The sequence below is a fragment of the Rhinolophus sinicus genome, chromosome 2 (genome assembly GCF_057876585.1).
Source record: "Rhinolophus sinicus isolate RSI-liver-muscle chromosome 2, RSI-T2T, whole genome shotgun sequence".
NCBI classification, from domain to species: Eukaryota; Metazoa; Chordata; class Mammalia; order Chiroptera; family Rhinolophidae; genus Rhinolophus; species Rhinolophus sinicus.
Window position 1 is genome coordinate 47,782,888 of NC_142502.1, and position 14,299 is coordinate 47,797,186.

Genomic DNA, 14,299 nt, shown 5'->3' on the forward strand with positions numbered 1-14,299 from the left:
ATTTGAAACCTAATGTCTGTCTGCCACTTTTAATGATATATATTTACATTATATCTATCCCACTCTTTTTGCATTTGAGTTTTTAGTGTTTTATATGATTATATGACCAAGAAGCCAACTTCCCCCCTGCTGCATTTTACTCAGGTAAAATTGGAAATGAGTTCATTAGATCAGTTGCAGCAGCTCTAATTTGAAATCTTGAAAAATGCATTTCTAATTAAGAAATTTCCAATCAAGCAGCCTCTAAAACTCAGGTTGGTATTTTTTTCAGGTCTTTATGCACATCCTTATGAAGCCTGGTCTATCATTCCTACTGACTTTTTACGATTGGGTTGGACAGAAATTGTGTTTTCCCTTCCTCATTCCTCTCCCCATCTTACTCCATGTTTATTCATATTTTTTCCATAAGGCATTACTATTATCCAATAGCACTTTCAGAACGATTCATTTTTAAGACTCCAAAATACAACTGCAAATACAACTATTCCAATGCAGGGGGTTATACCTTCATGTACTATTTTCCCTTCCTCCCGTTAGACAAAACCACAGGCCTAAAATGGCATCACTTGTGCTAAAAGCCCATGATACCAAACCTAGATTTAATATCTGATCTATTTACAGTTTCAACCTTTCCCAGAAATATAATCTTAAACAACCAGTCTGGAATTTTCTGGTCAAGCACCAGTAAGGTAAGAGGCAATTTGCATGATAAAAACCTTTCCCATTCCCCTCCCCCCCAAAGATGTCCTGGCCTAAAAAATAATCCTTTCTTTTCTTTTGTTAATAGTTTCCTTATCCCACCCTTCTTCCTATAAAATCCTTCCAGTTTGTACAATGCCTGGAGCGCCTTTTTAGTTGCTAGATGGGGGTGCTGCCCAATTCATGAATTGCTTAATAAAGCCAATTCTTCAAATTTACTCAGTTGCATTTTGTTTTTTAACTCATTAAAAAAAGAAACTCATAATATACAAAATCATTTGAAGGTAGGTAGTTTCCTTTCTTAGATAGCAATGATTTCTATTTCTGTTAATAATTTATTTGGACTAAACAGCTTGCTTTGTTAAGTAGATTGATCCAGTTGTGTAAATTAAGATACATATTTACAATAATTCTCAAGGTCACTTTGTAATTTCTTGAGAGATGTTTTGAAAAGTCAGTTATGTCAATTAAGCATTTTGTTTGCCTTAGATGCTATTTTTTAGTAAAATTATTGTATTTGAGAAAAATCTTTGGTTTCAAACAGTATGAACAAAAATGTTAATTTCTATTATTTAATTCCTATTGTCTTTTATTATTTAATTTATCCTTAAATACCTGAGTTGTTACTGGAACGACTGACTAAAGATAAATGCTTCACAACACACATTTCATCTAGTTCCTTTTATAAAAATTTAACACGGTCGTTTTACCTTTTTAAACCACTTTGCATCCACTTTAAAAATGCAAAGTGAGCTCAAATACGTCTTAACTCTTCCTAACTCTCCTACTGGGAAACCTTAGAAAACTGAACGAATGAAATGCAACTTATACTTTTAAAATTCTAATTATGGCTGTCATATTAAATTGAAGGTGAGACTGCTGTATCAGTATAAGTCAAGCGATGCACTATGTCATACGTGTTATTTAATGTGCGAGTGTAAAAGTCAAGTTCCCGGCAGAAATCCAAGTGCCTCCATTCTGTCTTCTGGGAATGTATAAATTAACCATTCTCCCCCAAGCGGTCCTCCTCCCTTCCTCCCTCCACCCTATTTTAAATGTAGATAGGGGACTCAAGTCTTTTGAATTTGAAGGGCTGCTTGCTATCTCAGCCCCATTCTTTTCATCATCCTGTTTTGAATGACACTGAGCACGTATAGATTCTTTTATAAAAACACTCCCTCTGTGCAGGGATCCGTTCTCCGGGCAGCTTGCTAATTTTGCATAGCAATTAGTATTGACTTCTCAAAATGGGCTACCAAATACAGTTCGAGAATGTTCCACGTAGTTCTTCATAGGTCTTGAATAACCCAGTGCTTTTGGATTTCAAACCTGAAGGGGAGGAACATGAATAATTACTAAATTCCCAGTTGGAGTGCTCTGGAGGATAAGGTAATCCAAAACTATACGTTAATTCAAACCCTCTCCGCGACTGGGCAGCAAGGAGCCAGCATAAGCCCTATTTTAAAATCTATTCTACCTATTCAGTGACCACGCAGGGCTGGGCCACATGGTCGTCTCTTGCAGCCAGTCAGCTGTGAGCAGCAGATGGGATCATTTGCATTTTTCTTCTTATACTTTCTTCGATCGGCAAATTAAAGTTTCTTTTTTAAATTTATTCTCGTTATTTGCTTAAAGTATAAACGTGGTTTAACTGTTGAATTGGGCTTCCTTGACCCTCACACACCACATCCCTTCAAGTCTCTGCGACTTGTGAAAATACTCGAGGTGCAGGTTGCATATTTATCAAGTCGAACTCTCCCGACCGGGAGTTGGGAGTCTAAAGAATCAACCTTTATTGAAATGGTGACGCGTGTTTTTCTATTTTAAGCGCTGGGCGCAGATATCCCGTGGGTTTGTCTGGCATGTGGGTCTGGGAGCGCGCGCACTTCTGAATCTCTCGCTCTGCAGCCTCAAACCTTAAAACTTAGGGTTACAAGTAAAAGGCAGATGTTTAGCTCTAAGGCTCACAACAGAGGGCGGCCACTCCGCTGGGGGAGTGGCCAGAATCAGCGTTTCCCAGCGCCAGGGTCGCTCTCCCGCGGCCCGCGACTCCATGCCGGTTCCGCCGGGGCCACTGGGGTCCCTGCGCCCCGATGTCTTTGTGCCGAGCTCGGCGCGGGAACACCCGCCCGGGGGGGCCAGGACACCGCGGAAATGCCAAGAATTCGGGACTGGCGCTGGCTCTCGGGGAGGTAACGCCCCGCACAGTCGCCGTCCCGCGGAGAAAAAAAAAGTAGAAAAAGAGGCTTTTCAGGTCAAACTCCTCGGGTCTGAGCAACCACGTTTTAGAGAAATGACTCGCGGGGGGAGACCACACAGAGTGCCGGGGACATTGTTAGCTAGCGCTGCCCCAGCGCGTCGTGGGTACGCGACCGCTGCCCCCTCCCGGGCAACCGGCGCGGGCCCACGTGGAGCAGCGCGGCGCCGGCGGAGCGCGCCGGGCCGCTCGGGTCCCTGGAGTGCGCGCCCCAGCTCCCCGCCGCGGCCGTTCACGCCCGAACGCCACCGCCGGTCCCGCGTGTGCCCCGCTGAGGGGGAGGGGCAGGCCGGGGGTGGGGGCGGAGGGGTTGTGGTTCCACTGCAGCGGGGGCTCCTGTGTCCTTGTGCGGAAATGACACACGGAGTCCCGTCACGTCACGCGAGAGCGCAGCGCACGGACACACACAAAGAGAGGGGAAAATACACGGCGCCCGCCCGCCGCCCCCAGCAACTCCCCGGGCCGCCCCGGCCAGGCCCTCCGCGCGCGGCCCCCACTCCTCAGCCCTGCGCTCCCCCGCACCCCACGTGGCGCCCAAACTCGGCGCGGGCCCGCTCAGCAAAGTACAGAACTCGTGTCCCAGGTAAGTGCGGGGCGGATCAAGCCGGCTGCGCGGTGGCGGCGGCTCCAGGGCAGACGGACGGGAGAGTGGCTGCAACATCCATGCCGGGGTGGGGGCGGGAGCAGGGGAGGGGACGAAAAGGGGGGCTGCCCTAAGCGCGCCCGCCGGGAGGAGCGCCCACCCCCACGCAGGGCCGAGCCGGAGCGGGCGCTCGGCGCCCACGGGCTCACCGCGCCCATTGTGCCGCGCGCCCCTTTGTGCCGCTCGGAACGCCGCGGTTCCATGGCGTCCCCGGGAGCACGCGCGCCGCGCGGGGGCGGGGGGAACGCGGAGTGGAACGGTCCGTGCTGGCGCCGCTGCGCGCCCCACTCGCGCCGCACGCCGGCCCAGCACCCCCGCCGGGCGCCGCGATGGAGCGGCCGGGGCCGCCGGAAAGGCTCTGCGGAGCCCGCGGGGGCTCGGCGCTCGCGCTGGGCCAGGCTGCAGCGGGGGACGGCTCGGCGTGTAAAAGGGGGTGTCAGAGCGGAGCAGGGGGCGGGGACTGGAGCGAGATGCCGAGCGGGGCGCGGGAGGCCGGAGGAGCCGCCGCTCGGGAGGACGCTGCTTCGGGAGTCTGTAAATGGAGCGAGGCCGGCCCGCGGCGGCGGCGACGGCGGCGGCCGGGAGCGGACGGAGATGGGCCCCGCCGCCAGGGGGCGCAGCGCTCCGTCCCGACCGTCCACGGCGCGGTTCGCGGTTCCCGCTGCCCGGGAGCTGGAGGCGGGCCCGGCCTTGGGTGTGCACCCCGGCTGGCGCAAGGCCTTCCCGTCCGGCCGCGGACTGGAGCCTGGGGCGCTCGCCGTTGCTCCTGACTGCCTTTTCCTCTCTATTGCAAACGTGATTTCCCACGCAGACTTTGCCCTCGCCTTATCGGTGAGTTGTGCAGTCCTTCCTGTAAGGACTTGTGTACCGAGACACATTGTTTTACAAGGTGTTTTTTCAGAGGTAAGAGTTTGATTGCTCAGGTGGCTTGTCTGGAAGAATTTTACACACCAAGGCTAACCAGACAAGAGTGCGCAAAATAGGGCTAAGCACTTAAAAGTCGTAAATGGTCAATTTCACCTTGTTAAAGTAACTTGAATGCTTAACGTGTCACTACACAACACGTAAGGTGCCAGAACACTACAGCTGCAGGAAACTGAGGCAAGGAAGTGAGCTCTTGCTAGCTCTGTATATAAGCTTGAGATGGAGGAGGTTCTTTTGGTGTCCACATCCCTGACCCCTCCCCCGAGTTTGTTTTTTTAGCCTACTGTCCCTAGTTTATGGTTTTGTATCACCATATAGGACCCTGTCTGCCTCCTTCACTCTCAGTACTGAGTTTTGCACAAGATTTTGTGTCTTAACCGCTTTACATCCCCAGTCACTAACTTAGTAGGTGCTCAATAAATATTTGCTAAATGAATGAAGAGCCTCTTGGATTCCAGAAGAAAGGTGGGGGCAGTGCAGCCTGAACCTGCTGGTGGGTTAACCTGTCTGCATGGCCCTTGAACTGAAATTCACAGATAAAACCAGAGCCTTTAAAATCTGACACTCAAAAACTCCCGCCACTGAATGTGGTTGTTACCAGAGATGAAAAGTTTGGGGGGGGGGGGTGTAAATTTTATAATGTAGAAACACATGATGGTTGCCAGCTAACCAGCAAAAACAATTTGGTGTTAGAGTATGGGAGGTTGGGGTGTAGCATTTTTTTTCTGGCACTTAATTTTGATGACAAGTGGTGATTATGGTTGCTACCCTTATTTTTAATTGTGCCCATTATTGGCTAAATAAGGTTGGGGAATTATGTATAGAATTAATCTTTGGGGTGACAGAACTTTTTATAGCCGCCTCTCGCTTGTGGTTACAGGGATGTATACGTGTGTCCTTTCATAGAACTGTACACCTCTCTCCTCCAGAGTGAATTTTACTGTATAATTTAAAAAATAAAATTTAAAGTCCCCAAAAGCACACATGCCAAAAACATGGATATTTTCATGTGTTTTGTGAACATCACCTTGCTCTTGCTGTGTCTTTTCCCCTCCAGATTGGACAATTGCTCTTCTCCCCCTTCTGATGCTCCAGTATCTCTTTCAACATTCAGCCCAGAGCTCTTGTGGTTTCTGGAACTACCGTGTTTCCCCCAAAATAAGACCTCACCGGAAAATAAGCCCTAGCATGATTTTTCAGGATGACATCCCCCGAACATAAGCCCTAATGCGTCTTTTGGAGCAAAAATTAATATTAAGAGCAGGTCTTATTTTGGGGGAAACACGGTAGCTGCCACACATGACCCCCACATGCCAAGCTAAGAGCTCTCCATGCTGGCTGGCACCAAGCCTTCGGTGTGTCAAACGAGAGGTGCTGGTCCCCTCGGAGTGGTGGTTACTGCCTGGCATGTTCATCCCTGAATGACCAGACTTTTACAAACTGTTGCTTTAGAGCTGAGTTTTTCTCAGCAGCTCTCCTGGTAACATGCCCTTCCTCCGTTTTTCATCCAACTTGAAACATAAGTATTTAAATTCAGCCCTCTTAGTGTTTTGTTCTACCAAGGACCACCTTTCCTCTCGTCTGATTTTCAGTTATCATTGGCCAGTGAAACACAGTTGCATCAGTATCTATAAAGGTATTGGTTGCTCAGTTGAACATCACTTAATGGTCTTTTCTTGTATGCAAGAGGCTGTTGGTTTGAGCATGGAGCTAGTAAATAAAAGGATGGAGTCTTGGGGTCGGGTAGTTTATGTATACCACACTGCCCCAACTCTAACTAGCTCGTGTGGTCCCAAGACAACCCACTTGAAAAAGTGGGAAGTATAGAGGAAACTCAGCTTGTGCCTCCTCGGAAAATTAGTCACCATTGTCCCGTCAGTCACATGGGTGGCTGCTTGGCTGTGCTGGCCCTCCTTTCCTTCTTAAGCCCCAGCTTCTGGATGCTACGGTTCAAGTTATGAGCAGAGTCCTGTGCCTCCTACAACTGACGTCTAAGGAGGTAGTAGCCCTTCATGAGGCCAGGGAGGGCTTACTAAGTAGAGCCCTTCAGCTGTGGAAGACATCACATTTCGGCACATTGAGAAAAATGCAGCGTGTGAAGGCTAAGACAACACCAGGCTGCAGGCAGGCAGGGCTGTGCAGTTGTACTTGGCTGCCTGCTGAAAGATGAGTTTGTGCTCTGACTAAAGAAGGCGGTGACAATTACAGCTTTAGAAAAACTCGGGGAAATTGCCTTGCTTCTGTGAGGACCGGTATTTTTCAAATGGCATGTGCAGATGTGTCTAAAAATAAAAACAAATTGCAAACATGTCCTGCAAGTCCCACGGGCAGGGTGCCCCTGCCAAGAGGGCTGGGTTCTGAGCCCCAAGGCTCCCAGTGGTTCCTGTGAACCCAGAGAAGGCCCGCAAGAGCTGGTGGCATGGGAACATTCTTCCTGTCCTCAGGGATTTGATTTGATTTCACCTCCCTCCCCTTCTAGTTTCTTTCATTTGAAATAAACGTTACCGAACTTTTTTTTAAAGCTTTAAGTCATATAATTTTGCAGTTTTAAAAAATAGTCACTGTTAAGATGCACTTCAGACATCTTTTTGTAAAAAAAATCTTTATAATAGGTAACATTGACTGAGTGCTATGTGCCAGGAACTTTCTCCTTTGTAGTTTTCACAAAAACTCTAGGGGGTTCAGCTCCATTTTACAGAAGAAAGAACCAAGGCTTGGGTGGGTAAGCAACTTGCCCAGTGTTAGAAGCTAAACAGGTGGAGCCAGGGCTTTAACCTAGTTCTCTCTCACCCGGAAGTTTAGTAGGGATTTCCATTTTCTGTGAGACCAGCTACACATGTCCCTACCTTGGGGGTCCGAGAGCCCATCTGGCTAGTTGACTTGCTCCCGCATCCGAGCCCAGCCTCCGAATGGGTGATCAGCGGGAGTGGTGGTCGTGCCCCATTGGGTCCCAGCTCTGCTTGGGAGGCTGCAGTAAGACCATCAGCCTGCGCTCCACCCTATGCCTCTCCCTTTCCTTGCTCTCTGCATCAACCCCCTCTCCAAGTGAGGCAGACTGCCGGCCCCCTGATTTTCTGTCTGCAAAATGAGAGGGCTCTTGTGAGGATTGCGTGGACCAGCGTGAGAAACACTTAGATCGCGGAGCCAATGCTTCATGAATGTCAGCTGCAGCCCTCCCCGTCTATGTTTCATTTTTAAAAATCAATATGACCTGCAGGATAGAGGTGTCAGGAAGTCAGATCATGTGGTGTGACAGTGAGAAAAGGGTGAAGTAAGGTTTAGTTGGGTCTTAGCTGAACTTAAAATCCTTGAATATGTTTTACTACAAATAACACCTTTCAGATGGTCTGATCATACTCTCTTTGCTTTCCCTTTTGTGTGTAGCAGCACTCCACAGCCACCATCCCATCATCTCAGGGTTCCAGTCACATTCCTCCCCTGGGGCTCTCATCCTCAAGGAGACCTTCCAGGGGTGAGAGCTTGCTTCACTTTACATCTGGAAATATGACTTGGGGGTTGGGTAGGATTTGCCCCTGAGTGGCCTGCGGTCAGGGCTGCAGAGGCCAGCTCTCCCTGGACCTGCACCTCAGCCCAGTGGTGAGTCCTAAGTTCAGTGGACATTTCTGATTTAGTGGGGACAGAATCCTGAGTCAGCTGGCTGGGATTTGAACCTCGAGGTTTCAGGAAGCCCAAGTACTTCCCATTTCTGGCTTGCTGTTTGTCCTGTGTGACTCCGGGCCAGCCACAAGCCTCTGGTGCCTCCAATTAGCCAAGTGCTGCTCCCACCAGAGAGGTCTGGTTGCTCTGCAGAGTGGCCAAATCTCTGAAAAGAACTTGCTAGAAAGGAACCCCAGGTCTCTCCCCCAGCCCCCTATGGACAGTGCTAGAGACCATTTTCATGTGGAAACCTGTGGGACATTTAGGGAAGAGACTAATGATCCTGTGAGGACAAAGGGCTTTTCCAAGGAATCGTCATACCAGGTGTGCCCTGCTCACGTTGCTGTGGTCTTGCATCCGGTTCCTAAGAGGGAAAATAGCCCCTGAGTCAGATTCTTGTGTGACTCCTTACTACCCACTTTTAACCAGTGACCTCACTGCACTCCTCCCGTGTTCTGTGGCCAACCGCTTCTCAGCTCCCCAGCCCTCACCTTCCCTCTCCCCCACTGCCGACTGCTGCTCCACCTGGAGCCAGGGCCCTTGGGGCGAGCCTCCCGTTGCCCAGTTTGGACCAATTTTGAGGTGTCCTGGAAGGAGGGTTCCAGGTAGGGGTCACAACATCTCCCACCGTGCTCAAACACGATAACCCTGGAGAAAGGACCACATGTAACAGTCATCTGCCATCCAGAATGCAGAAACCCAGCAGGTGAGGCGCCTGGGCCCTGCTGAGTTGCTGAGCTGCTTCCTCTCTGGTCCGTTAGTTTCCCCAGCAGCCACACACCCTCTAATGGACCCGGCTTCAGCGTTCAGCTTGGATCCCTGATCCACAAGACTTGGTCTAAGTAGTGGTTTTTTTCTTCCTCCAATGAAATTTCATTTATTTTGAGAAGTACTTCAAGTATTGGGCAAATGCATTGATAGAGCCTGTAATACACGTACCAGGAAATGACATTTCCTTAGTGTTCAAAGCTGATCTTTTCATCTTCTTATTCACACCTGGGTTTGTGACTGAGACTTTTTTCTGATCTCCCCCTCCACATACTGAGGAGCTTTGTATACCTTCAGAAGCAATAATTCAGGGACAGTTATGAATTGAAAGGTCTTCACTAGTTTGTCAGTTGTTATGTTGTTTCTTAGAACATGGGTGTTTTAAATGTTTTCAAGTTTATGATTTGATTTTACATTCTGGGCATATGTCTGTTTGTGGACATAACTTAGAATATGACCTGACTAGTAAAGATTGCTATACGTCTTTTTTCACTTTTAAAAATTTCTTTTTCATTTTCAAAGAACTACATGCTTGCTGTAGAATATTTGGAAAGTAGAGGGAAATATAAAGGGAAAAAAATCACCCATAACCCTCCTAATTGGAAGTAATTACCATTGTGGCGTATTTCCTTCTAGCTGCTTTATGGCATTTTTAAAAATTACCTAGTTGAGATAGACCCAGTGCACCCAGTGCACCCCTACGTTGTTAGGGGCTCGGTAGCCCTGTAGTGAACAACTGATTTTGAATCTTTACACACAATTTAATGCTTGGCTCTTTCTGTCAATAGAGGTTTTGAAGTCATGTGTTGAGAAAATGTGTAGAAGTTGACTTCCCAACTTTGTGTAATGGGAACAACAGTGTTGACCAAAGATGATCTCAATCCAGGTCACGTTGAGTTTGTTGTCCCTTCCATTTTCTCTGCAGCTTTTTGTGGAATGTGTCAGTAACTAAATATGGCTGGTGGTTACGGAAGGCTTACTCTGCCCCAGGAGTAGTCTGACCAGAGAGTTCCTGCCTGGACTCAACCTAAGATCATCTGTGAAATAAAAGACTCCTGGCCCAGGTGCTTTGCCGTTCTGGCCTTTGCTTTTTGTGGTGACTACATGTCACAACTTTCAAATGTGTGAGGCTCTGTAAAGTGACAAAAGGAGTTGGTTATTGGTCTTTATCAACTGAAAGTACAAAGAAGATGAATATATGCCCATTAAACACTGGCAAAGTTATTTCCGAAGTAGACTTTTTCCTCCCTAGAATTTGCTTGGATTAACATTATTCCCCCCTCCCCTGCAGAGGAAAAAAAAGTCTTGTAGGTATATGTTAAAGTTTAAAATTATTTGTATCCAGATCACACAGTTATAAGCATGGGTGGTCTGCACAGCTGTGGCTCACAGCCTGTGTTTACTAGATGTGAGTTACAGTTGTTATAGAAACCCTAATGCAGTATCTTCTAACCTTGGGGTTCTGACTGCTCTTTCCTTCCTGTTACTTTTATCTTTTGATGTTTACTCATCCTCCCCTCCAACAGAAGTTCCCAGAGTTCCATCTTCATCCTCCAGGTCCTCCCATGTGTTGGTTGTGATCCTGTAAATAAGCTGTGCAGTTAGGTGGTCATCCCCCCTGCAGAGGACACCAGCACCTCCTGTCACACAGCGAGGCATGTGGTCTCCACAGCACAGGTGGGGAGACTAGGGGCCACTCCTGACAGTATCGTCTTAAGCACGTTCCTAACCTTTCTGAGCCTTGGGTCCCACCCCTATAAAACAAGATGGTCTCTGAGGTTCCTTTGGCTCTAAAACTGTGCCTTAGTTTCCTCACTTATGAAATGTGACTAACGAGTTTCTAGCTCGTAGGATTGTTGGGTTAAGTAAGTTTACTGTAAAGCTTTTAGCACAGCACCTTTTGTACAGTGTCAGCTATTGTTTCTATTGAGTTTCCCTGTGGTGAGGAGTTGAAGGGAACGGCACAGCAGGATTTCTGCCGCCCTGGAGCTTTGCCACATGGGGTAGGTCCATCCTCTGCTCCCCTGGACCCTGTGGGACTCCTCCGTTAGTGCCCTCAGCACTGCCTGTATCCAGGGGAACTTCCCTCATAGCAAGCCCATCAACATGCCCCTTACTGGTTTTCAGCCCCTCTTTGTCTCTTCCCAAAGAAACTACTCCAAATCCTTGTCTCAAAATCTGCCTCTGGGGGAACTCAAACTAAAAAAAGAAGTAAAATTTCCATGATACATTAAATGAAAAAAGCAAGGAACGGGAATTTTAAACCTTTTATTCTCAGGATCCTTAAAAATTATTGAGTCCCCCAAATAGCTTTTATTTATATGAGTTATATCTGTCAGTATTTACTGTGTTCGAAATTAAAACAAAAATGTTTGAATATTTATTCATTTAAAATAACCATAATAAATCCATTAAAAGTTAATGTCCGTTTTTATGAAAAAAACTATTTAAAAAAAATCTTAGTGAAAAGAGTGGTACTGTTTACATTTTTGCAAATCTCCTTAATATCTGACTTAATAGAAGACAGCTGAATTTTCATATCTGCCTGTGTATTCAGTCTTTTGCAAAGTAACATATCATGTAGTCTCTGAAAAACTCTCCATACCTGAGAGAAAAGGGGCAGTGACATCTCAGTGTTATTAAGAAACTAGTTTTAATCTCATGAACCCCCTGAAAGGGTCTTGGATGTACTGCTTAACCTCTTCTCCAAAAAGACAAAAAAACACCCTGGCTGTTAAAAGTGTCACTTTCCATGGTGTAACTACTCCCACTGTGGTCAATTTTCAGCAACCAACTGACTCCACTAGTAGTGAAGTTAGGGCTAGAGCTAGTGTAAGCTGGCTGCAGGGCTCCACTGTGTACGGACACACTTAGAGAACCACAGACACACAGTATTTCTAGGACAGAGGAAAAATAATATGGTTGCCTCTAAGACTGGAGAACAGTGGACTTTTTAAATTTAAAAGGTACAAAAGGATATTTGGCACGTTTTATACCTTTTGAATTGTGTTTCACAGTCCAAAAGAAAAAAAGATTTTTAAGCATCTTCCTTTCTTAAAATGAGCTCTAAAAATGTGAATTGACCTATAGTTGTAAATCTTTCCAGCTTTCCCATTTCTTTGTGGCATCTCTTAGAGTTGGTTCTTTCTAAGCACCAGTGAACGCTTCTCACTTCCTTATCGTCCTCCCCAACCCCCTTCTTCACAGACTTTCTTCCCTCCTCAGCATCCCTGCCTTCCCCAAGCCAGGTACATGCTGATAATTCGGGATTCAGACTCAGCCTTATGTCAGCCTGAGACACAGAGGTAGCTCCGCCAGTTACCGCATTTAATGCAGCCAGTTTAAGCATCTTACCCTTTGTAGTTTGATGTTTGAGTGGCTAAAGCATCTCACTTGTGAATATTGAGATTACCCTCCCTTTTGTGCTTTTTGTAAACGGAAGGCTTTTCTAATGACATTCCAATCTTCCCTCAGCCACAAACAGAATTACACCTCTGCATGGAAAATTGAGTCTTGTCCATTTCACTCCATGTAGAAGGATAGAGAGAGACTAGGAGGCATTTTGGTACAATTATATACACTCCTAAAAGCTCTGCACCATTGAAAACCTTTCTGTACCAGGGACAGTCACTTTGCCTTAGACTTCCTAAACTATTTGGGGGGGGGGGGGAAGCATTTCATTTATTGGATTTGGATTAACCACTGGAGATTAGTCCTGTTTGAGAGTTACCCACCCATAGGTGGTCATTGATGCCTTAGAACCTGTGGTATTTTAACTAGAGGCAGCAGCAAGCTACAGAGGTCCCATTGACATGACACACGTCTCCGTCATTCGTTTAAGTCATCTTCCCTTGGGCTTGGTCATGCGTTTTTGAGGGACATGGATTATTCACTCCTTGGGGAGAAAGCTGATTTTCAGGGACGTGTGGAAGCATAGTTAGATTGTCTCACAATTTGAGACATGTGGTGAGAAGAAGAAGAGGGCTTTGCAGAGGCGATTGCAATGCTAGCAGCCTGGGTGGGCGGGAGCTGTGGTGGTTGGTAGCTCCTACATAACCTATAGTTAAGTAGCAGAAGGAATTTCTGTGGCATGCTCGGCATCTGAACACTCACAATCCACCCAGGATGAGCAACCCTGTGACCTTCATCTGTCAGATGACCAGGAAATGGAGGTAGCAAACGCAATACCCACCCCCTTGCCACCCAGCCCTGACGTGGATGTGCTGTCACGAAGTCAGCTCAGGACGCCTGAAGTGACCCACACATCCCTCTGGTAGAAACTTCTGTGCTGTGCAGTAGTGTCTATTCATAAGCACAGAGCAGACTGGTTTTCCAGGTAGCTAGCGACATGGGGACGAAAGGAGATTTGGATGCTCCTGCTGCTATTGGACCAAGAAATCCAAGGCTGGAAATTGGCCCCTGTGTTCATCAGAAGAACCTTCACAGAAGAATAAGGATTCACTTAGTGTTTCCTCTCCTGGTGGCTGGGACACACAGACTCGGTTTGAACCCTAGTTTTGTCACTCAACAGCTATGTGACACGGCAAATTACCTACCCTCCATTTCCCCTTTCAGTATTAAAAAATTTTATTTCCGTAATCAAAATGATATAAAAATATTTTCCACCTTTACTGAGGTATAGTTGACAAATAAAAATTGTGTATATTTAAGGTATGTACCCACAGTTTCCTTACAGGTGAAATTGAGGTTACAATAGCTCAAGGTGAGACGGAGGCACACACGACGTGGCCAGCTGGCACCTGACATGCAGTTCGTGGGGTGCAAATGTTAATGAGAACCCTCATCTCTTACCCAACTACACAAGCCAGATGTAGTTGTGGGTTTTCCAGGCCTTGCAAATGGGAAATTCCTCAGCTTCCCAAAGAGCATGGCTTCCTTTGCTGGCTGGGAAGGAAGGGGCCGACCATACTGTGTTCTGGTTTATTTCTGTGTTGATCTAGCATCTGTCACTGGTCTATAAATGAACACGGAGATGTTTTCCAAAGCACATGCAGTCTGGGCATCTTGAATGCCCAGGAAGCCGGCCGCCCCTTCCTCCCACCTCTCTCCCACCATGCGCCTTCCCAGCTCCCCCTCTGCCTTTCCTCACACTGCGGGTGGCTCCGCTGTGTGCTCCTCCATCATTTTCTGAGAATCACTGGAGCTCAGAATTCAGGTGCTCGCTGAATTGCCTGCTATAGTGTCACACGGTGGTGGTTCAGAAAATACCCTTCCTGCTCACTGAGTCACATCCCGGCAGAGACCACACCCAACCCTTGACTCCAGGCCCCACGCTTTCAGCCTCAATGGGCTCTGCCCTGCTCCTGAGAGAAATGCGGGTGGGCGGGTGT

At 47.4% G+C, this 14,299-nt stretch overlaps 1 protein-coding gene across 3 annotated transcripts in view; it reads left to right on the forward strand.

Moving 5' to 3' along the window:
* Window positions 1–3,341: 3,341 nt before the first annotated feature.
* Window positions 3,342–14,299, forward strand: part of BEND3 (BEN domain containing 3) — a 32,691-nt gene continuing 21,733 nt past the window's right edge. Inside the window, exon 1 of one of the 3 annotated variants that reach the window (XM_074333358.2) lies at window positions 3,342–3,539. The gene's annotated coding sequence lies outside the window, so the exon portion shown is untranslated. Of the gene's footprint in view, window positions 3,540–4,315; window positions 4,431–4,450; window positions 10,013–14,299 lie in introns of those variants that run through there. The other 2 variants (XM_019735076.3, XM_074333359.2) reach the window with 2 other exon arrangements.